The 23,530-nt window shown below is 49.8% G+C and overlaps 2 pseudogenes; both read left to right on the forward strand.

The window, feature by feature from the left end:
* The first annotated feature begins 371 nt into the window (after positions 1-371).
* LOC147118639 (uncharacterized) lies at positions 372-11,210 on the forward strand (annotated as a pseudogene).
* Positions 11,211-18,317: 7,107 nt separating this feature from the next.
* On the forward strand, positions 18,318-19,169 carry LOC147118640 (uncharacterized; annotated as a pseudogene).
* Positions 19,170-23,530: the final 4,361 nt, after the last annotated feature.

Below are 23,530 nucleotides of genomic sequence, written 5' to 3' on the forward strand. Positions count from 1 at the left end.
CCTTTTTTTAATAGTGGGTTTGCATTAGCTACCCTCCAATCCATGGGAACTGGTCCAGAGTCTACTGAATTTTGGAAGATGACCAGCAATGCATCTACTATTTCTCGGGCCACTTCCTTAAGTAACCTGGGATGTACTTAACACGATGGCAGAGGGACCGGGTATGTGGGTTTCTGTATAATTTATTAATTAATTTTGTTGATTGCCCCTCCGGACCGAATCTCGATGGAATAATTATAAAAATGTTCCTATCCCAATTGGAGCTTTCAATGGCGCGTTGTTTACCCAGAATCCCCCGCGCGGCAGAATGTGCCCTATCAATGACCACAGGATCCCACGGCGCAGGCGCGATATAGGACAGTGCTCTGAGCATGCGCAGTGCGAGTGTTGACGATGGCCTGATGCAGAAGAGACGTTTCCGGGAGGCGGTAGGAGATTGTGGGCTCGGGGAGGAATTGGAGCCGCGGCTGGGCTGGGAAGCTTCACAAACACCCGGTGTAGGCCTCAGGCTCCGAATAAGAGCCCACAGGCCCCGTGTTTGCCCCGCGGTGACAGGCCGACCGCCCGGGTCAGCGGGGTCACTGGCCGCCATCTTGGACATGGCGGATGATTCTGTGAAAACCAACAGAACCAACAAAGAAATGATCTGATACAGCAGCAAAATACTGCGGATGCTGGAAATCTGAAATAGCAACAGAAAATGCTGGAAACAGATCTTAAGCAGGTGCAGAGGCCGGGGGAGGGGGACAAGGAACAGTCTGTGCTAGGGTAGGAGGCAGGAGAGCTAAAATGTTGCAAATGGGGATGGCAAAAACATAAACAGCCTGAAAAATGGGGGCGGGGTTATGATCTGAAATTGTTGAACTCGATGTTGAGTCCGGCAGTCTGTAAAGTGCCTAATCGAAAGATGAGGTGCTGCTCCTCGAGCTTACGTTGAGCTTCATTGGAAGAGTGTAAGAGGCCGAGGACAGAGAGATCAGAGTGGGAGTGAAGTGAAGAATTAAAGTGACAGGCGACCGGAAGCTCGGGGTCACACTTACGGGCTGAACGGAGGTGTTCCACAAAGCGGTCGCACAATCTGTGTTTGGTCTCCCCAATGTAGAGGAGACCGCATCATGAGCAGCGAATACAGTATACTAAATTGCAAGAAGTATAAGTAAATCGCTGTTTCACTTGGAAGGGGTGTTTCGGGCCCTGGACAGTGGGAAGGGAGGAGGTAAAAGGGCAGGTGTTGCATCTCCTGCGTTTGCACGGGAAGGCGCCAGGTGAAGGGGAAGGGCTGTTGGGGGTGATTGAGGAGTGGACCTTCACATGGTCTATCTCCGACTCTTCCTTGACTTCTCTGTCTCCATTTCGGGCGATAGGCTGTCGACAAACATCTACTATGAGCCCACAGCTACCTGCACTCCACTTCCTCCCACCCCACTTCCTGTAAGGACTCAATTCCATTCTCCCAGTTTATCCACCGCATCTGTTATGATGATGCCACCTTCCATACCAGTGCTTCCGGTATGTCTTCCTTTTTCCTCAACTGAGGATTCCCCTCTACTGTGGTTGACTCGGCCCTTGACCGTGTCTGTTCCATTTCCCACACTTCTGCTCTCACCCCTTCCCCTCCCTCCCAGAACCACGATAGGGTTCCCCTTGTTCTCACCTTTCACCCCACCAGCCTCCACATTCAACGGATCATCCTCCGCCATTTCCGCCACCTCCAGCGTGATCCCACCACCAAACGCATCTTCCCCTCACCTCCCCTTTCAGCATTCCGAAGGGACCACTACCTCCGCGACACCCTGATCCACCCCTCAATCACCCCCAACAGCTCTTCCCCTTTGCCTGGCACCTTCCCGTGCAAGCGCAGGAGATGCGATACCTGCCCTTTTACCTCCTCCCTTCCCACTGTCCAGGGCCCCAAACACCCTTCCAGGTTAAACAGCGATTTACTTGTACTTCTTGCAATTTAGTATACTGTATTCGCTGCTCATGATGCGGTCTCCTCTACATTGGGGAGACCAAAAGCAGATTGGGCGACCGCTTTGTGGCACACCTCCATTCAGCCCGTAAGGGTGACCCTGAGCTTCCTGTCGCCTGTCACTTTAATTCTCTGCTTCGCTCCCACTCGGATCTCTCTGTCCTTGGCCTCTTACACTGTTGCAACGAAGCTCAACGGAAGCTCGAGGAACAGCACCTCATCTTTCAATTAGGCACTTTACAACCTTCTGGACTCAACATTGAGTTCAGCAATTTCAGACTATAACCCCTACCCCCATTTTTCAGGCTGTTTATGTTTTTGCCATCCCCATTTGCAACATTTTAACTCCTGCCTCCTACCCTAGCACAGACTGTTCCTTCCTCCCCTCCACGTTCCCCTTTCCCTTCCTCTGTACCTGTTTAATATCTGTTACATCTCTCGCCTTCTCCAGTTCTGATGAAGGGTCCCAGACCTGAAACGTTAACTCTGTTTCTCTCTCCACGGATGCTGCCTGGCCTGCTGAGTATTTCCAGCATTTTCTGTTGTTATTAAAGAATTGACCTTCCTTGGTTATCGATCATTTCACTAAATTTAAACAACACCAACAACAACTTACATAGAAACATAGAAGATAGGAGCAGGAGTAGGCCATTCGGCCCCTCGAACCTGCTCCGCCATTCAATGAGATCATGGCTGATCATCCAAATTCAGTACCTTGTCCCTGCCTTCTCCCCATATCCCTTGATCCCTTTAGCCTTAAGAAATATATCTAACTCCTTCTTGAGTATATTTAATGAATTGGCCTCTACTGCCTTCTGTGGTAGAGAATTCCACAGGTTCACCACTCTCTGGGTGAAGAAATTCCTCCTTATCTCTGTCCTAAATGGCATGCCCTTTATCCTTAGACTGTGACCCCTGGTTCTGGACTCCCCGACCATCGGGAACATCCTTACTGCATCTAGTCTGTCCAGTGCTGTCAGAGTTTTATAAGTTTCAATGAGATCCCCTCTCATTCTTCGAAACTCCAGCGAGTATAAGCCCAATCGACCTAATCTATCTTCATACGTCATTCCTGCCATCCCAGGTATCAGTCTGATGAATCTTCGCTGCAATCCCTCCATGGCAAGAACATCCTTCCTCAGATAAGGCGACCAAAACTGCACACAATACTCAAGATGTGGTCTCACCAAGGCCCTGTACAATAGCAGCAAGACATCCTTGTTCCTGTACTTGAATCCTCTCGCTACGAAGACCAACATACCATTTGCCTTCTTAACCGCCTGCTGCACCTGCATGCTTACCTTCAGCGACTGGTGCTCAAGGACACCCAGGTCTCTTTGCACTTCCCCTTCTCCCAATCTATTGCCATTTAGATAATAATCTGCCTTCCTGTTTTTGCCACCAAAGTGCATAACCTCGCATTTATCCACATTATATTGCATCTGCCATGTTTCTGCCCAATCACCCAACCTGTCCAAATCATACTGCAGTTTCTCTGCATCCTCCTCACAGCACACACACCCACCCAGCTTTGTGTCATCTGCAAACTTGGAGATATTACATCTAGTTCCCTCGTCTAGATCATTAATATATACAGGAAACTCTCGATTTACCGGCACCTAAATAACCGGAAATCTCTGTTAACCGGCAAAATTCAGGAGTAGGTTCAGGTAAGTTTTACTTCATATTAGTGGCAGTTCCTGGATTTGTGGCTGTGTAACGGGGTTCCTGCACAGGGATGCATAGTCTGTGGCCAGGGTTCCTGCAGCTGTTGCTAAGCAACAGGGAAGCCTGGATTTGTTGCTGTGTACGGCGCTCTCGTACCTTTTAACTATACCTCTCTGTAATCCGGACTTTTTGATAAACCGGCACCACGCCGGTCCCGTCGGTGCTGGATAAAAAAAGAGTTTCCTGTATTGTGAATCGCTGGGGTCCTAGGACCGATCCCTGCAGTACCCCACTAGTCACTGCCTGCCACTCAGAAAAAGACCCGTTTGTTCCAACTCTTTGCTTTCTGTCTGCCAACCAGTTCTCTATCCAAGTCAATGCCTTGCCGCCAATCCCATGTGCCTTAACTTTACACGCTAATCTCTTGTGCAGGACCTTATCGAAAGCCTTCTGAAAGTCCAAATACACCACATCCACTGGTTCTCCCTTATCTATTTTACCAGTTACATCCTCAAAAAATTCCAGTTGATTAGTCAAGCATGATTTACCTTTTGTAAATCCGTGTTGACTTTGGTCGATCCTGTCACTGTTTTCCAAGTGCTCTGCTATTACATCTTTTATAATGGACTCTAGCATTTTCCCCACTACCGATGTCAGGCTTACCGGTCTGTAATTCCCCGTTTTCTCTCTACCACCTTTTTTGAATAGTGGGGTAACATTAGCTACCCTCCAATCCATGGGTACTGTTCCAGATTCCATCGAATGTTGGAAGATGATCAGCAATGCATCTACTATTTCTAGGGCCACTTCCTTAAGTACCCTAGGATGTAGATTATCAGGCCCTGGGGATTTATCAGCCTTCAATCCCATCAATTTCCCTAACACCATTTCCCTACAAATACTGATTTTTTTCAGTTCTGCTCTCATTAGACCCTATGTTCCCCGACATCTCTGGGAGGTTATTTGTGTCCTCCCTTGTGAAGACAGAACCAAAGTATGTATTTAATTGGTCTGCCATTTCTTTGTTCCCCATTATAAATTCCCCTTATTCTGACTGAAAGGGACCTACGCTTGACTTCACCAATCTTTTTCTCTTCACATTTATATAGAGCCTTTAAAACATCCCAAGGCACTTCACAGTAGCGCAGTCAAACAATAATCGACACACATACTTTGTTTGTGGTCCAGTGCACTGACACAAAGTTCCTTCACAACTGTAACAATTTTATTGCGGTTGCTGTGAAGGCTGCGCTCACTCTGCTTGTACACCTGGTCTCCAAAGGATGCAAAACCAGATTAATGCTGCCGAGCTCAGCTCTTTTTGATCAGAAAATATCAACTGTTTAGCCTCGCCAGGAAATGCACAAAAGAGGCAGCAGTGCTGATTGGCTGCCCAGGAAAGTCCTATTTAGATTAAACTTCACCCAGAGAGTGCTGAGAATGTGGAACTTGCTGCCACAGGGAGCAGTTGAGGCGAAGAGCATGGATGTTGTAATGTATGTACCTTTAAGGGGGGAACTACTTTTTACAGCTCATGTATACTGTAGTACTGGCAGTGACCACACCTGTACATAATGCTGAGTAGTAATCTGTACAGATTAGTTGCAGTCTGAGCCACGTTGAGTAAACACCTATTTTACCGTTCTCCGCAGTCTGTGTCTTATACACGGACGTAACATTGGCGACGAGGCAGGTTCGAACCTACCTGCAACTCTGCATCACCTCTCGGGGATTCGTTCCTGGAGATCAGTGGATTGGAGGTCAAGGCCAGAGACTCGGGCGTCGACCACGGGCAACCGCCCAGTCATCCAGCAGAGACTCGAGAATTGCGGGGGAGGCTGTCGAGAGCCAGGCTTGGCTTTCCAGTCGAGGTGGTCCAGCGAAATGGGCTGGCAACAGGTAGTGCGAAGACCCTTCCCGGACAGCGGCGGGCTAGAGCCCGACCAAGTGGCACAGCAAAGGGCCGAGCAGCGTCGACGGGAGAGAGAGAGAAGCGCGCAAAACCTCCAGGGCGCCGCCATTGCCACGAGAACCGCCGGGAGCGGCGTCGGCAGCAGCGGGGAAGGAAGGAAAGCGCGGGAGACGCCATTTTAAACCACACCCAAAATGCCGAAGAGTGGCAGTATCACCACGTTTGACAATGAAGTCGAAGATTGGACTACATATGTCGAACGAATAGAGGTGTACTGCAAGGCAAATGAGGTGTCAGATGACAAGAAAGCGTCGGTATTGTAAAATTTAATGGGTGCAAAGACGTATGGTTTATTACGAAATCTAGTAACCCCTACGAAGCCAATGGAAAAGAGTTTTGAAGACATACTAACGATACTAAAGGAACATTTAAACCCCACACCGCTGCTGATAGCAGAAAGATTCAAGTTTCACAAACGGAACCAGCATAAGGATGAAAGCAATGCTGATTATTTAACAGAACTGCGCAAACTATCGAAACATTGCCAGTTTGGAGCGGGACTGGCAGATACCTTAAGGGACAAGTTTGTGTGTGGGCTTCAAAGTGAAGGAACCCAGAAACGGCTTTTATCTGAAAAGGACCTTACACTGGAAAAGGCTTTCAGCATTGCGGTATCATATGAAGCAGCAGCACGGGGCGCTGCAGAGATACAACAGAGACTGCAAGAATATGGCACAAACGAAATGTCATATGGAACAGAGAAGTGCTATCGCTGCGGCAGAACAACACACGACCAGAATGATTGCTGGTTCAAAGACAAAGTGTGCAGACAGTGTGGAAAAGTAGGACACATAGCACGAGTCTGCAGGTCGGGAAAGAAAACCAGCAATAAGAAACCGACCAAAGGAAAGTACAAGAAGGTACATAACATAACGGAGAATAGTTCAGACGAACAAAAGAGTGATAACGACTCCGAAAGCAGGGAACTGAGTTGTCTGAAACTACATAATGTGATCACAACGGAGGATCACCGAACCATTTGGGTCACTCTCAAGATAGCAGGAGTCCAGGTAAAGATGGAATTGGACACAGGATCAGCCCTAACGGTCATAAACCGACGGGACTACGAGCGGCTATTCTCACACATATCCTTGAGAGACACAAAAATTATTTTGAAGACGTACACGGGGCAAAAAGTCTACCCCAAAGGAAAAATAAGGGTGACCATTATATATAACGGTAAGGAAACACCAAAACTAGACCTGTATGTATTGCAAGATGGAGGACCACCATTACTGGGACGTGAATGGATCCGGAAAATGCAACTGGATTGGCATTCCGTACAGGCACTGACTGTGGCTGACAAAAAGGATGACGACATCACACCTGGGCGACTGTCAAAGATCCTAACTGACGTGAATGAAGTGTTCCAGCAAGGACTCGGAACGCAATAAGGCATGACAGCGATCATTAAAATTGAAGAAAACGCACGCCCAAAATTTTTTACGGCCAGACCTGTACCTTATGCGATCCGTCCAGCCGTCGAAGCAGAGCTGGAGAGTCTGGAACGTTCAGGTGTACTGTCCAAGGTAGACTGGAGCGAGTGGGCTACACCCATTGTCCCTGTGATGAAAAAGTCGTTGAGCAGCACGCCTGGGGAACCAAGGAAGGTTCGCATCTGTGGGGACTTTAAGGTAACAGTGAACCCGGCCCTTCACACCGTACAATATCCACTTCCATGGATTGAAGATATTTTCGCCTCGCTATCTGGAGGAAAAGGCTTCGCTAAGATTGATCTGGCCCAGGCGTATCTGGAAATGGAGGTAGAAGAAGCATCAAAAAAGTACCTCACAATCAACACCCATAAAGGTCTCTACCAATACAACCGGCTGGTGTTCGGGGTAGCATCAGCTCCGGCTATTTGGCAGAGGGCAATGGAACAAGTCCTGCAAGGGATCCCAGGAACCCAGTGTTATTTGGACGACATCCTGGTCACGGGCGAAAATGACTGATCACCTTGCCAACCTGGAGCAGGTGCTCACTAGATTGCAGGAATATGGGCTCCGAGCTAACCGCCCCAAATACAAGTTTTTTAGAAAACAGATCTCGTATTGTGGCCACGTTCTCGACAAAGAGGGGTTACATAAGTCCCCAGAGAAGATTGAGGCAGTAGTCAAGGCTCCAGCCCGGAAAATGTGTCACAACTGAGGTCGTTCCTCGGGCTGGTAAACTACTACCATAAGTTCTTGCCAAATTTGTCCACAATACTACACCCACTGAACACCCTACTGCAAACTGGGGTGCCATGGAAGTGGAGTGACGAATGTAGATGAGCTTTCCAGAAGAGCAAAACACTAATCACATCGAAAGAGGTATTGGCCCATTACAACCCAGCATTACCAATTCGGTTGGCATGTGATGCGTCATCCAACGGCATTGGAGCGGTGCTGTCGCACAAATTCTCAGACGGCTCAGAGAGGCCAATAGCCTTTGCGTCACGATCACTAACCTCAGCCGAGCGTAACTACGCCCAGATTGACAGGGAGACCCTCAGCCTAGTGTGGGGAGTGAAAAAGTTCAATCACTATTTGCACGGGCAGAAATTCACCTTGCTGACTGATCACCAGCCTCTTGTCTCCATTGTTAATCCGAAGAAGGGCGTTCCGGTGATGACTGCGCAACGACTACAAAGATGGTCACTTTTTCTAGGGGTGCACCACTATGAGATTGAATATAAGGGCACGAAACAGCATGGAAATGCTGATGGGCTATCACGCCTGCCACTGCCTACTGCAGAGGAAACACCAGCAGTGGATCCTGTCGAAATATTCCATTCGACTATAGTTGAATACCTACCAGTAACTAACGCTTGTATCGAAAAGGAAACCCGAAATGACCCGACACTGTCTCGGGTATATGTTTTGACGGTGAAGGGATGACCAGCACATGGCGACTCACTGTTGCCAGCATTCTCGACAAGGAGAGAACAGCTGTCAGTGTGCCAGGGGACCTTGATGTGTGGATCACGAGTGGTAATTCCATCCAAGTTAAGGGATAGAGTGCTCAATGAGCTTCATGAGGGTCATCTGGGAGGGGTAAAAATGAAAAGCCTAGCCAGGGCTTATGTGTGGTGGCCGGAAATCGATAAACAAATCGAGGACCTGACCAAGAGCTGCTCAGGATGCCAGAAAGTCCAAAATGCACCACCACAGGCCCCTCTACACCCATGGGAGTGGCCCTCGTCTCCATGGCAACAGGTGCATATTGATTTTGCTGGTCCATTCATGGACTCAATGTTTTTAATAGCCGTGGATGCGCACTCGAAATGGCCTGAGGTCATCAAAATGTCCTCCACCACCACGGAGAAAACTGTTGCAGTCCTACGGACCATTTTGCCAGGAATGGCTTGCCAGAACAGATTTGCTCCGACAACGGACCACAGTTTGTGTCAGAAGAGTTCCGGAGGTTCTTGAAAAAGAATGGGGTAAGGCATTACACATCCGTCCAGTATCATCGAGCCACAAATGGATTGGCTGAGAGGTTCGTACAAACCTTTAAGAAGGCAATAAAGGCTATGTACAATGACAACATTCCGCTGGAGCACAAGGTGGACAATTTCCTGTTCGCCTACCGGAATGCGACACATGCAGTCACCAACCAGGCCCCAGCCATGATGTTCTTTAACCGAAGGTTAAGATCTCGCCTGGATTTGCTCAGACCAAATGTATGAAGAGATGTTGAGAGTAAGCAATTACAGCACATTCATGAGAAGCCAACAAGGAGCTTGAATGTCGGGCAACCAGTCTTGGCCCGCGACTACCGAACAGAAAAATGGCAGCCAGGAACGATATGCACACGGCAGGGCCCACTAATGTACACAGTGGACATTGGGGAGAGCATCGTGAGACGTCATGCTGACCAGATCCTAGAGTCACAGGAACAAGTCAACCCCATGCCTCGCCCATACGTACCTGGTGATGAACCCGACGTACAGGTCGCATCTACCCCAGAAACAGTAGCATCGGAAGCTGATGAACCAACCGACGACGGGGCCAGAATCGCCTCCGCACCAAGAGCAAGACACTCGGGAAAGGCGCTATCCAGAAAGGATCAGGAAGCCTCCCCAAAGACTGAATTTATAAATAGACTATTTTCAGCTAATGTTGCATGTTAAAAGTGTTAATTGTAATTAGTTTGATATTTAATTGTTAAATGAGTGTTATGGTACTGTTAATCTAAAAGGGGAGGAATTGTAATGTATGTACCTTTAAGGGGGGAACTACTTTTTACAGCTCATGTATACTGTAGTACCGGCAGTGACCACACCTGTATATAGCGCTGAGTAGTAATCTGTACAGATCAGTTGCAGTCTGAGCCACGTTGAGTAAACACCTATTATACCGTTCTCCGCAGTCTGTGTCTTATACACGGACGTAACAGATGTATTTAAGGGGACGCTGGATAAACACATGGGAGAAAGGAATAGAAGGAGATGCTGATAGGGTGAGATGAAGAGAGATGGGAGGAGGCTCGTGTGGAGCATAAACACCGCATGGACCAGTTGGGCCGAATGGCCTGTTTCTGTGCTGTACAATCTGTGTAATTCTATGTAATAAGAGAGGAAAGAATGTTCCATAGAAACTAGAATTATCTGTACTGTATTTTTATCCTGAACTTACAGTGATGTCTTTTGTAAACTGCTTTTACAGGGAACATCATCGGCCTTTGAATGTGGAAGGAGAAATGTTTGTCTGTTCTGTCTGTGGGAAAAGATTTCAAACATCAGTGTGACTGGAAAAGCACCGAGACACACACACCCAAGTGAGCGTGTTCCAGTGCACTAACTGTGGAAAGAGCTTCAACCAGTTGCACAGCCTGAAAAACATCGCACCATTCACAGCGGGGAGAAACCATACACGTGTTGTGTGTGGACGAGGCATCAACTGATCGTCCAACCTGGAGAGACACAAGGATACCTGCACCACGGAGAAACCGTGGAAATGTGGGGACTGTGGGAAGGGATTCAATTTCCCATCCCGGCTGGAAACTCATCGACGCAGTCACACCGGGGAGAGGCCATTCACCTGCTCATTGTGTGGGAAGGGATTCAGTCAGTCATCCCAGCTGGTGAGACACCAGTGGGTTCACACTGGGGAGAGAGCGTTCACCTGCTCCGTGTGTGGGAAAGGATTTGCTCGATTAACCAACCTCACTGAACACCAACTTGTTCACACTGAAAAGAGACCCTTCAAATGTTCTAAGTGTGAGAAGATCTTTAAAAGCATAATAGATCTGCTGAGACACCAGCGAGTTCACACTGGGGAGAGGCCGTTCACCTGCTCCGTGTGTGGGAAAGGATTCATTCGGTCATCCCAACTGCTGAGACACCAGCGAGTTCACACTGGGGAGAGGCCGTTCACCTGCTCCGTGTGTGGGATGAGATTCATTGATTCATCCACTCTGCTGAGACACCAGCGAGTTCACACTGGGGAGATGCCATTTACCTGCTCTGAATGTGGGAAGGGATTCACTCAGTCATCCAACCTGCTGAGACACCAGCGAGTTCACACTGGGGAGAGACCATTCACCTGCTCGGTCTGTGGGAAGGGATTTACTCGGTCATCCAACCTGCTGACACACCAACGAGTTCACAAGTGACTGCAGGGGTTGGATTCTGCTGTTATTGTTGCTGTTAATCACATCCAGGACTGAACCATGTTCATTCTGACAGGTGAGGTTTGTTTCTGCTGATGAGAATAACTCCTGTAACTGGGCTGGAGTTTAATATTCTGGATAAATGTCAGATACACAGTGTCGAGTAATTATTTCCTCCAAGGTAAGAGGAGACTAATCGATGTCTTGTTACTACAGACTGTTCCATTTTTGGGCCTTTTCTCCTTTCTAACTCTAGATTATCTCAGTTCTAATATCTTCAGTTACTCTCAAGTCCCAGCTCCCCACACCTTCCAGAGAGCCTGTAATAGAAAACGACTGAAGATTTATCCCAGTGTAACTATTGCTGTTATCCAAGGAAAAAGGCTTGTATTTCTATCGCACCTTTCACAACTTCAGGATGTCTCAAAGTGCTTTACACACAAGGAAGTACTTTTGAAGTGTAGTCACTGTTCTAATGTAGGAAAACCAGCCGCCAATTTGTGCACAGCAAGCTCCCACAAGCAGCAATGTGATATTGACCAGATAATCTATTTTTCAATGACGCTGATTGATGATGGAAGAGGATGTGTAAAGAGATGGTCTGTGTATGGAGATGTGAAAGAAGGAAACGGTGTGTGTGTGTGATAGTGACACAGCCTTGTGGTCACAGTCAGAACAATGACAGATATCCTTGTGGTTATGGTTTCCGCAGGGCTAGATCAATAATGTAGTAAACAAGTTAAATGTAAATATCGCCAGTGTTGTCGCAGCTTAGAAACATAGACAGACAGAAAAATAGGAGCCGGAGTAGGCCATTCAGCTCTTCGAGCCTGCTCCGCCATTCAATATGATCATGGCTGATCCTCTATCTCAATACCATATTCCTGCTCTCTCCCCATACCCCTTGATGCCTTTTGTATCTAGAAATCTATCTATCTCCATCTTAAATATATTCAGTGACTTGGCCTCCACAGCCTTCTGTGGTAGAGAATTCCACAGGTTCACCACCCTCTGAGTGAAGAAATTTCTCCTCATCTCAGTCCTAAATGTCCTACCCCATATCCTGAGACTGTGACCCCTCGTTCTAGACGCTCCAGCCAGGGGAAACATCCTCCCTGCATCCAGTCTGTCTAGCCCTGTCAGAATTTTATATGTTTCAATGAGATCCCCTCTCATTCTTCTAAACTCTAGTGAATACAGGCCTAGTCGACCCAATCTCTCCTCATACGACAGTCCTGCCATCCCAGGAATCTGGTGAACTTTCGCTGCACAGTACTCCAGGTGTGGTCTCACCAAGGCCCTGTATAACTGTAGTAAGACATCCTTGCTCCTGTACTCAAATCCTCTTGCAATGAAGGCCAACATGCCATTTGCCTTCCTAACTGCTTGCTGCACCTGCATGTTTGCTTTCAGTGACTGGTGTACAAGGACACCCAGGTCCCTCTGTACATCAGCATTTCCCAATCTAACCATTTAAATAATACTCTGCCTTTCTGTTTTTCCTACCGAAGTGGATAACTTCACATTTATCCACGTTATACTGCATCTGTCATGTATTTGCCCACTCACTCAACTTGTCTAAATCACCTTGAAACCTCTTTGCATCCTCCTCACAACCCCACCTAGTTTCGTGTTGTCAGCAAACTTGGAAATATTACATTTGGTTCCCTCATCCAAATCATTGATATATACTGTGAATAGCTGGGGCCCAAGCACTGATCCCTGCGGTATCCCACTAGTCACCACCTGCCACCCCGGAAAAGACCCATTTATTCCTACTCTCTGTTTCCTGTCTGTTAACCAATTTTCAATCCATGCCAGTATATTACCCCCAATCCCATGAGCTTTAATTTTGCACACTAACCTCTTATGTGGGACTTTATCAAAGGCCTTCTGAAAATCCAAATACACCACATCCTCTGGTTCTCCCTTATCTATTCTACCAGTTACATCCTCAAAAAACTCCAGTAGGTTTGTCAAACACAATTTCCTTTTCATAAATCCAGGTTGACTTTGTCTAATCCCATTGATATTTTCTAAGTGTCCTGTTATCACATCCTTCATAATAGACTCTAGCATTTTCCCTACTACTGATGTTAGGTTAACCAGTCTGTAGTTCCCTGTTTTCTCTCTCCCTCCTTTTTTAAATAGTGGGGTTACATTTGCCACCCTCCAATCTGCAGGAACTGTTCCATAATCTGTAGAATTTTGGAAGATGACAGTTGGTAGCACTCTCACCTCTGAGGCATAAGGTTGTCAGTTCAAGTCCCACTCCAGAGACTTGAGCATAAAAATCCAGGCTGACACTCCAGTGCAGTGCTGAGGCAGTGTCAGAGGTGGCGTCTTTCGGATGAGACATTAAACTGAGGCCCCGTCTGCTCTCTCAGGTGGATGTAAAAGATCCCATGGCACTATTTCGAGAAAGAAAGACTTGCATTTATACAGTGCCTTTCATGACCACCAGACGTCTTTAAGTGCTTTACAGCCAATGAAATACTTTTGAGGTGTAGTCACTGTTGTAATGTGGGAAAGAGCAGGGAAATATCCCCGGTGTCCTAGCCAATGTTTATCCCTCAATCAACATAACAAAAGGATAATAGCAAAATACTGTGGATGCTGGAAATCTGAAATAACAACAGGAAATGCTGGAAACACTCAGCAGGTCAGGCAGCATCTGTGGAGAGAGAAACAGAGTTAACAAAATGATAGATTATCTGGTCATTATCACATTGCTGTTTGTGGGAGCTTGCTGTGCGCTAATTGACTGCCGCATTTCCTACATTACAACAGTGACTACATTTCAAAAGTACTTCATTGGCTGTAAAGCACTTTGGGACGTCCGGTGATGGTGAAAGGCGCTATATGAATGCAAGTCTTTCTTTCTTCACTGGTCTCACCAGCGACCTCTTCTGGCTGATGGTTGATTGACAGCCGAGAGTCCGCGCATGCGCACACGGGCCGACGGTTTGGGCCGAGTCCGGCACAGCGACCCCTCCCGGTCACCAAGGGTAATAACCGCGCATGCCCAGAAGAGACCAACCCCCCTCCCCCACACGGAGCTGCGCCTGCACACTCGGATCCTGCCGGACGGAGTCGGCGCGGGGCATTCTGGGGAAAGGCCTTGGTGTCGGTTACAGAGTCGCGATCGGTGACGCAAAGTGAGTTTTCTCCGCACCGATTGGGTGGAGAATCGCGCGGGGTGGGGGGGAGGGGTGGATCGGGAGAGAATAAAGAGAAATAGAAAAACCTGAGAGTCCGCGAGGCCCCGGACCGAGCGGCGCCAGTTGGACGAAGCACGTAATCTCCTCGGGGACACGTGACCCGGGCCCACGGACTGATTGACGGGAGCTTCCGACCAATAGGGAGCGAGTGGGGCGGGGCTGGAGGAGCGAGCCAACGGTGGGTCCTCCAACCAATCGGGGAGCCTGAGGGGCAGGACTAGCGCCGGCTGATTGTCTGATCCGCAGGGCAGCGAGTTTCTCCAGTCCCTTGTTCAGGGCCCGGGGCCAGGGGAGGCTGTGGGTCTTTATTCTCCTTATTGGACACAAGGCTCTTTGTCTCACAACACAGTGGCTCAGGTTTTAATAGAGACTTTTTAAATTCATCAATAAAAGCAGAGGGAACTAGATGTAATAGCTCCAAATTTGCAGACGACACAAAGCTGGGTGGGCGTGTGTGCTGTGAGGAGGATGCCGAGAAACTCCAGGATGATTTGGACAGGTTGGGTGATTTGGCAGATGCAGTATAATGTGGATAAATGTGAGGTTATCCACTTTGGTGTCAAAAACAGGAAGGCAGCTTATTATCTGAATTGCAATAGATTGGGAGAAGGGGAAGTGCAACGAGACCTGGGTGTCCTTGTGCACCAGTCGCTGATGGTAAACATGCAGGTGCAGCAGGCGGTTAAGAAGGCAAATGGTATGTTGGCTTTCGTAGCGAGAGGGTTTGAGTACAGGAGCAAGGATGTCTTGCTGCAGTTGTACAGGGCCTTGGTGAGACCACACCTTGAGTATTGTGTGCAGTTTTGGTCGCCTTATCTGAGGAAGGATGTTCTTGCCATGGAGGGAGTTCAGCGAAGATTCACCAGACTGATACCTGGGATGGCAGGAATGACGTATGAGGAGAGATTGGGTCGATTGGGCTTATACTCGCTGGAGTTTAGAAGAATGAGAGGGGATCTCATTGAAACTTATAAAATTCTGACAGGAATGATGCAGGAAGGATGTTCCCGATGGCGGGGGAGTCCAGAACCAGGGGTCACAGTCTAAGGATAAGGGGTAAGCCATTTAGGACTGAGATGAGGAGGAATTTCTTCACCCAGAGAGTGGTGAACCTGTGGAATTCTCTACCACAGAAGACAGTAGAGGCCAATATATTCAAAAAGGAGTTGGATATATTTCTTGAGGCTAAAGGGATCAAGGGATATGGCGAGAAAACAGGGACAGGGTACTGAATTTGGATGATCAGCCATTATCTCATTGAATGGCGGAGCAGGCTCGAGGGGCCGAATGGCCTACTCCTGCTCCTATCTTCTATGTTTCTATGTTAAACCCTGTGTTTCTGTGGCACAAACTTTTTAATATTTTATAGAATCATAGAATGGTTACAGCACAGAAGGAGGCCATTCGGCCCGTCGAGCCCGTGCCGGCTCTCTGCAAGACCACTTCAGCGAGTCCCAGTCCCCGCCCTTTCCCCGTAACCCTGCAAATTTCTTTACTTCAGGTACTTATCCAATTCCCTTTTGAAAGCCGTGATTGAATCTGCCTCCACCACCCTTTCAGGCCGTGCATTCCAGATCCTAACCACTCACTGTGTAAAAAAGTTTTCCCTCATGTCGCCTTTGGTTCTTCTGCCAATCACCTTAAATCTGTGTCCTCTGGTTCTCGACCCTTCCGCCAATGGGAACACTTTCTCTCTATCTACTCTGTCCAGAACCCTCATGATTTTGAACACCTCCATCAAATCTCCTCTCAACCTTTTCTGCTCTAAGGAGAACAACCCCAGCTTCTTCAGTCTATCCACATAACTGAAGTCCCTCATCCCTTATCCCTGGAATCATTCTTGTAAATCTTTTCTGCACCATCTCTAAGGCTTTCACATCCTTCATAAAGTGCGGTGCCCAGAATTGGACACAATACTCCAGTTGAGGCCGAACCAGTGTTTTATAAAGGTTCATCATAACTTCCTTGCTTTTGGACTCTATGCCTCTATTTATGAAGTCCAGGATCCTGTATGCTTTTTTAACCACTTTCTCAACCTGCCCTGCCACCTTCAACGATTTGTGCACACATACCCCCAGCTCTCTCTGTTCATGCACCCACTTTAGAATTGTACCCTTTAGTTTATATTACCTCTCCTCGTTCTTCCTACCAAAATGTACCACTTCGCACTTTTCTGCATTAAATTTTATCTGCCACGTGTCCGCCCATTCCACCAGCCTGTCTATGTCTTCTTGAAGTCTATCACCATCCTCCTCACTGTTCACTATACTTCCAAGTTTTGTGTCATCTGCAAATTTTGAAATTGTGCCCTGTACACCCAAGCCTAAGTCATTAATATATATATCAAGTAAAGCAGTGGTCCTAGTACCGACACCTGGGGAACACCACTGTGTACCTTCCTCCAGTCCGAAAAACAATCGTTCACCACTATTCTCTGTTTTCTGTCACTTAGCCAATTTCGTATCCATGCTGCCACTGTCACTTTTATTCCATGGGCTTCAACTTTGCTGGCAAGTCAATTATGTGGCACTTGTCGAACGCCTTTTGGAAATCCATGTACACGTTAACTGCATTGCCCTCATCAACCCTCTCTGCTACCTCATCAAAAAACTCAATCAGAATCAGAGCGGCCGGGCCCGGCGGACGTGCGGCCAGGGCCCCGGCACCAGGAAACCCAGGGTGCAGCGCCTCCCCGATCCGAGCCACCGCTTCCCGGTTTCTTTCAGACTCGGGACAAAGGACAGGAGCCAGGCTCCCAGCATGGCCCGCGGCCCCGGGGAGCATGCGCACTCTCAGCGGGGAAATCAGCGCGTTGGATAGAGTGGTTTCTGGGGTGCGGGGAATTGTGGGTGCTGCGGCCGCCATTAGTCAGTGGCTGTGGGGAAGAGTTTTATTGCAGGCTGACGGAACGTAGGTCCCTGGCCACCTGTGGAGGTCTTTTTGTTGCTTCAGTTTGAGCTGGAGTGGAGATGGAGGAGAAGCTGCTGGGTTTAATCCCCAGTACTTCTGAGCCCAGGAGGACCCAACAATTTCCAATGCGAGACTGTCAAGGGAGGTGGATTCTGGGGGAGGTTAGGTTGCTAAGCAGACACTGTTCGCACAGTGTAAAAGAGTATTGTTTTAGGAACAATTATTTGTGTAAAGGCTTTTAATCCGTTTTACATACAGATTTTTAAAATTAATTCTTGGGATATGGGCATCGCTAGCAAGGCCAGCATATATTGCCAATCCCCAGTGTCCTATTGAGAAGGTGATGGTGGGCCTTCTTCTTGAACCGCTGCAGTCCTTGTGGTGAAGATACTCCCACAATGCCAGGAGTTACCAGATTTTGACTCAGCAACGAACGGTGATATTTGTCCAAGTCAGGATGGTGAGTGACTTGGAGGGAAACTTGGTGGTGATTGTGTTCCCATGTACCTGCTTTCCTTGTCCTTCTATGAGCTGGAGGTCGCAGGTTTGGGAGGTTTTGTCAAAGTTGTTGTCGAGCTGCAGATGTATAAAGTCTCTCTCCTTCGACCCCTTGCCATCCCACATCTCTCTCCTCCCATGGCAGCCAGAGCCTTGTGTCGGCCCAGACCAGGTGGCAGGTTCCCTTCCCTGAAGGACATCAGTGAACCAGTTGGATTTTTATGACAATCCGGCGGCTTTCATGGTCACTTTTTTCTGGTGCCGGCCCCACAAATGACCAGATTCATTGAGCTCAATTTCACAACTTGCCTTTGTTGTTTTTGTGTGTTCTCTCTCACGCTCCCTTTTTCCTGTTTTAAATTCATTTTACAGGGTATTAGAAAGGGAGGATTTGAAGACGGGTAACTCAAACAAAACATCACATCAAGATCTGACCGAGTCACTTGATTAATTGGGACCTGAATATCATTGGCCTTTGAACATGGAAGCAAAAAGCACCGTTCACAGCGGGGAGAAACCGTACACGTGTTCTCAATGTGGACGAGGATTCAGCCGATCATCTGGCCTGTCGAGACACAAGCGCAGTCACACCGGGGAGAAACCGTGTAAATGTGGAGACTGTGGGAAGGGATTCAGTTACCCGTTTGAGCTGGAAATTCATCGACGCAGTCACACCGGGGAGACACTGTTCACCTGCCCCAAGTGTGGGAAGGGATGCACTCATTCCTCTGCCTTGCTGAAGCAGCGGCGAGTTCACACAGACAAGAGACCTTTTAAATGCCCAGACTGCGGGAAGTGCTATAAAAGTTCCGGCGAACTGACATGCCATCAACGTGTTCACACTGACGAGAGACCGTTCAGGTGCTCTCACTGTGGGACTGGGTTCAGGCGATCATCTGACCTCACTGTACACCAGTGCCCCCACACTGGGGAGAGGCCGTTCACCTGCTCCGTGTGTGGGAAGGGATTCACTCAGTCATCCCAGCTCACTAAACACCAGCTTGTTCACACTGATGAGAGACCTTTTAAATGTTTTGACTGCGAGAAGTGCTTTAAAAGCAAAAAGGATCTGCTGACACACCAGCGAGTTCACACTGGGGAGAGACCGTTCACCTGCTCCATGTGTGGGAAGGGATTCGCCCATTCATCCCAACTACTGAAACACCAGCATGTTCACACTGGGGAGAGGCCGTTCACTTGCTCTGTGTGTGGGAAGAGATTCACTGATTCATCCAACCTGCTGAGACACCAGCGAGTTCACATGTGCCTGCAGGGGTTGGATTCTGCTGTTATTGCTGCTGTTAATCACATCCAGGACGGAACCATGTTCATTCTGACAGTTGGGGTTTGTTTCTGCTGATGTTAATAACCCCTATAACTGGGCTGGAATTTAATATTCTGGAGACGTTAAACTGAGGCCCCGTCTGCGCTCTCAGGTGGATGTAAAATATCCATGGCACTATTTTGAAGAAGAGCAGGGGAGTTATCCCCGGTGTCCTGGTCAATATTTATCCTTCAATCAACATAACAAAAAAATAAGATTACCTGGTCATTATCACGTTGATTTTTGTCGGAGCTTGTTGTATGCAAATTGGCTGCCACATTACAACAGTGACTCCACCTCAAAAGTACATCATTGCCTGTAAAGCACATTGGGATGTCCTGAGATCATGAAAGACGCGATAGAAATACAAGTCTTTCTTTGAAAAATGTCAGTTAATTCAGTTTTGTTTGAAACACGTAGATTTTTGTCTTTCCCATCTGAGTGTTTAGCATCACCTGGCTGGAGCTCAGAAAGGACAATCTGGGGGAGGATCGTACGGCGGGAACAGAACTTCAGCCTGGACACAGTCCTTCAGGGCCACACTGAGAGGGGCAAACGGCACTTTGGTCTTTCTCATTTCTCTTCACTGACAGCAAAGGCTCCGTGTGGATTAATCTCGAGGCCTGTGAGAAACGTGTCCCAGCCGCTCTCTTCCATGGTTCAGAGCTCCTAGCATGGAACAGAAGGCTCCTTTACAACTGTGTTTAGAGTCAGGAAGAACAACGGTGAATGCTGGAAACGTGCTGTCAAATCAGAGATTGTTATAAAACTGCGATCTGCTCCTGACTGAAAGTGACACGGCAGGTTTAAGTTTCTAGTCTAAAAATCACAGGTAATTATTCCACGAAGATTTAACATGATTGTGTGACAGTCCTGAGTCTACCATTTTAAGGCAGGCATTAACCCATCTATCTTATATATATAAAGCGGTCGATCTGTCTGTCTGTCATTCCGTCTGTCTGTATTGAATAAAACTCGAAAGTTATAGAGCGTACCTACACGTGTGTTACATCGAAAGAAAGCTTACAATTCGAGAACCGTCATAAGCGTATTTACGTTTCGGCCAGACAAAAATTGCGCCCGCGGTATCCAAAAAAACGTTCAACATTCCGCTCATTATCCGCTCATTAGCATCGAGTGACGTGGAGGTCGACCAATCGTACGGTCGAGCGACCCGACGGTCGACCAATCGCTGCGTGGCGGGGGCAGGATCCTGGCGCGTACGGGCGGGCCCTCCTAGAGTCGAGTGACGGGATGATTGACCAATCCTATGCTTCGGTGACCTGACGGTCCACCAATCGGTGCGTGTGTGGGCTGGCCTTATCGTTCTGAACCGAGGTGAGTCGCCGCTATCTTGATTCCAAACTTTTTCATTTCTTTTTCCCGCTTTCTGCGTGTTTCTTTTCAAATCTACATTTCCAGCAAAAAAAAAAGTTGCTTTTAAAACACAAATTGTTTTTAAAAAAAAGTTAATTAATTTGTAAATCTTTTCTGTAACAACTAGAATTTTCCTACCTTTAACCGTTTTTCCAGGCCTGTAAGCCTGGGCCTCTGTTGCCTAGCCACGCCCGAGCTAGGCACCTACCGTCGCGCTGAACAAGCGGCTTGCAATCGCCGCCATCTTTGTGAAGGCTGGAGGGGGCGGACCTGAGCCGAGCGTCGCCACCACCGCCATGTTAGTAAAGGCGGGTGGGGCAGGAGTCAGCGCGCGCGACTTGAATCCGGCCCGGACCTCACGCGGTAGGTTGCGCGGCGGCGTCTCTCTCTCTCTGCTCTGAAGCCGGCTCGGGCGGGGCTCGGGAGATCGGGCCTCCGGAGATCGGGGGAGGGGGGGCGAGCTTTGGGAGATCGGGGGGGTGGCGGGGCTCGGGAGATCGGGGCCTCGGGAGATCGGCGCGCGGGAGATCGGGGGGCGGGGCTCGGGAGATCGGGCCTCGTGAGATCGGGCCTCGGGGAGGGCGGGGCTCGGGGACTCCAGCCCCCTCTCCCCCCCTCCCCACCCCCCCTCTCCCCTTCCCCCCCACTCCCCCTCCCCCCTCTTCCCCCCAGTCGCTCTCTTCCCCCCAGTCGCTCTCTCTCTTCCCCCCAGTCGCTCTCTCTCTTCCCCCCAGTCGCTCTCTCTCTTCCCCCCAGTCGCTCTCTCTCTTCCCCCCAGTCGCTCTCTCTTCCAACAACAACATGCCCTCAAAAGACCCTCGGCACCGCCGGGCACTTCAGCTAGTCTATATATATATAACTAGCTGGGGGAGCCCGGCGGTGCCGAGGTTTTTTGAGGGCATGTTGTTGGGAAGAGAGAGAGGGAGCGACTGGGGGGAAGAGAGAGAGGGAAGGAGAGAGAGAGAGAGAGGGAAGGAGAGAGAGAGAGAGAGATTGGAGTGTGAGAGAGAGATTGGGAGTGTGAGAGAGAGAGATTGGGGAGTGAGAGAGAGAGAGACTGGGAGTGTGAGAGAGATTGGGAGTGTGAGAGAGATTGGGATTGTGAGAGAGAGAGATTGGGAATGTGAGAGAGAGAGAGAGACTGGGAGTGTGTGAGAAAGAGAGAGAGACTGGGAGTGTGAGAGAGAGAGACTGGGGGGAGAGAGAAGAGAGAGACTGGGGAGAGAGAGAGAGAATGGGGAGATAGAGACTGAGGGGGAGAGAGAGAGCGACAGGGGTGAGAGCCATGATCTTATTGAATGGCGGAGCAGGCTCGAGGGGCCGATTGGCCTACTCCTGCTCCTATTTCTTATGTTCTTATGTCTAGATCTGCGTTTACGTGTTCAATCATACATGTTTTTCTGTGCTTTGGCAACATAAGATGTTATCTTGTCATGCCAATAAAGCAAATTGAATTGAATTGAATTGAGAGAGAGATGTGGAGAGAGAGAGAGGGAGAGACTGGGGAGATAGAGAGAGAGAGACTGAGGGGGGAGAGAGAGAGCGACTGAGGGGGAGAGAGGGAGACTGGGGGAGAGAGAGAAGATGGGGGAGAGAGAGAGAGAGTAGATAGATGGGGAGAGAGAGGAGAGAGACTGGGGAAAGAGAGAGAGAATGGGGAGAGAGAGAGACTGAGGGGGAGAGAGAGAGACTGGGGGAGAGACGGGGAGAGAGAGAGACACTGGGGGAGAGAGAGAGAGATGGGCGAAAGGGAGAGAGAGACTGGGGAGAGAGAGAGAGACTGGGGAGATAGAGAGAGAGCGAGTGACGGGGAGAGAGAGAGACCGGGGGGGTGGGGGGGGGAGAGAGAGAGAGAGACTGAGGGGGAGAGAGAGAGACTTGGGGGGGAGAGGGAGAGAGAGTGGGGGAGAGAGAGAGAGAGAGACTGGGGGTGAGAGAGAGAGAGACTGGGGGGAGAGAAAGACTGGAGGGGGAGAGAGAGAGACTGGGGGGAGAGAGAGACTGGAGGGGAGAGAGAGAGAGACTGGGGGAGAGAGAGACTGGGGAGAGAGAGACTGGAGGGGAGAGAGAGAGAGACTGGGGGAGAGAGAGACTGGGGGGAGAGAGAGAGACTTGGGGGAGAGAGAGAGACTGGGGGGGAGAGAGAGACTGGGGGGAGAGAGAGACTGGGGGGAGAGAGAGAGACTGGGGGGAGAGAGACGGGGGGGAGAGAGAGACTGGGGGGAGAGAGAGAGACTCGGGGGAGAGAGAGAGACTCGGGGGAGAGAGAGAGACTGGGGGAGAGAGAGACTGGGGGGAGAGAGAGACGGGGGGGAGAGAGAGACTGGGGGAGAGAGAGAGAGAGAGACTGGGGGAGAGAGAGAGAGACTGGGAGAGAGAGAGAGGGAAGAGAGAGAAATTTTTTCAGGGGGGGAGGGGAGGGAGGGAAGGGGGAGAGTCCCCGAGCCCCGCCCCCCCAATCACCCGAGCCCCGCCCCCCCCATAGCCCGAGCCCCGCCCCCCCCCATAGCCTGAGCCCCGCCCCCCCCATCTCCCGAGCCCCGCCCCCCCATCTCCCGAGCCCCGCCTCCCCATCTCAGGAGCACGCCCCCCCATCTCCCGAGCCCCACCCCCCGATCTCCCGAGCCCCGCCCCCCCCTGAGCCCCGCCCCCCACCCCCCCAGATCTCCTGAGCCCCGCCCCCCCTGAGGGTCGCCCCCCCCCCGATCTCCCGAGCCCCGCCCCCCCCCCGATCTGTAGTCCGGGCCCGCGATCTCCCGATGTCCCGCCCCGCGATCTCCCGATGTCCCGCCCCCCCGATCTCCCCGCCGCCAGATCTCCCGATGTCCCGCCTCCCGCCCCCCTCGATGTCCCGAGCCCCACCCCCCCGCCCTCCAGACCAGCGGCGTCCCACTCTCCGGAGCCCCGCCCTCCCGCTCTCCAGAGCTCCGCCCTCCAGATCGCCGATTGCGCCCGAGCCGAACGCGGAACAGAGAGACGGCCGCATCTCAGCT

The sequence above is a fragment of the Somniosus microcephalus genome, chromosome 4, assembly GCF_052327205.1.
Source record: "Somniosus microcephalus isolate GS21.2 chromosome 4, FLI_Smic_1.0, whole genome shotgun sequence".
Taxonomy (NCBI): Eukaryota; Metazoa; Chordata; class Chondrichthyes; order Squaliformes; family Somniosidae; genus Somniosus; species Somniosus microcephalus.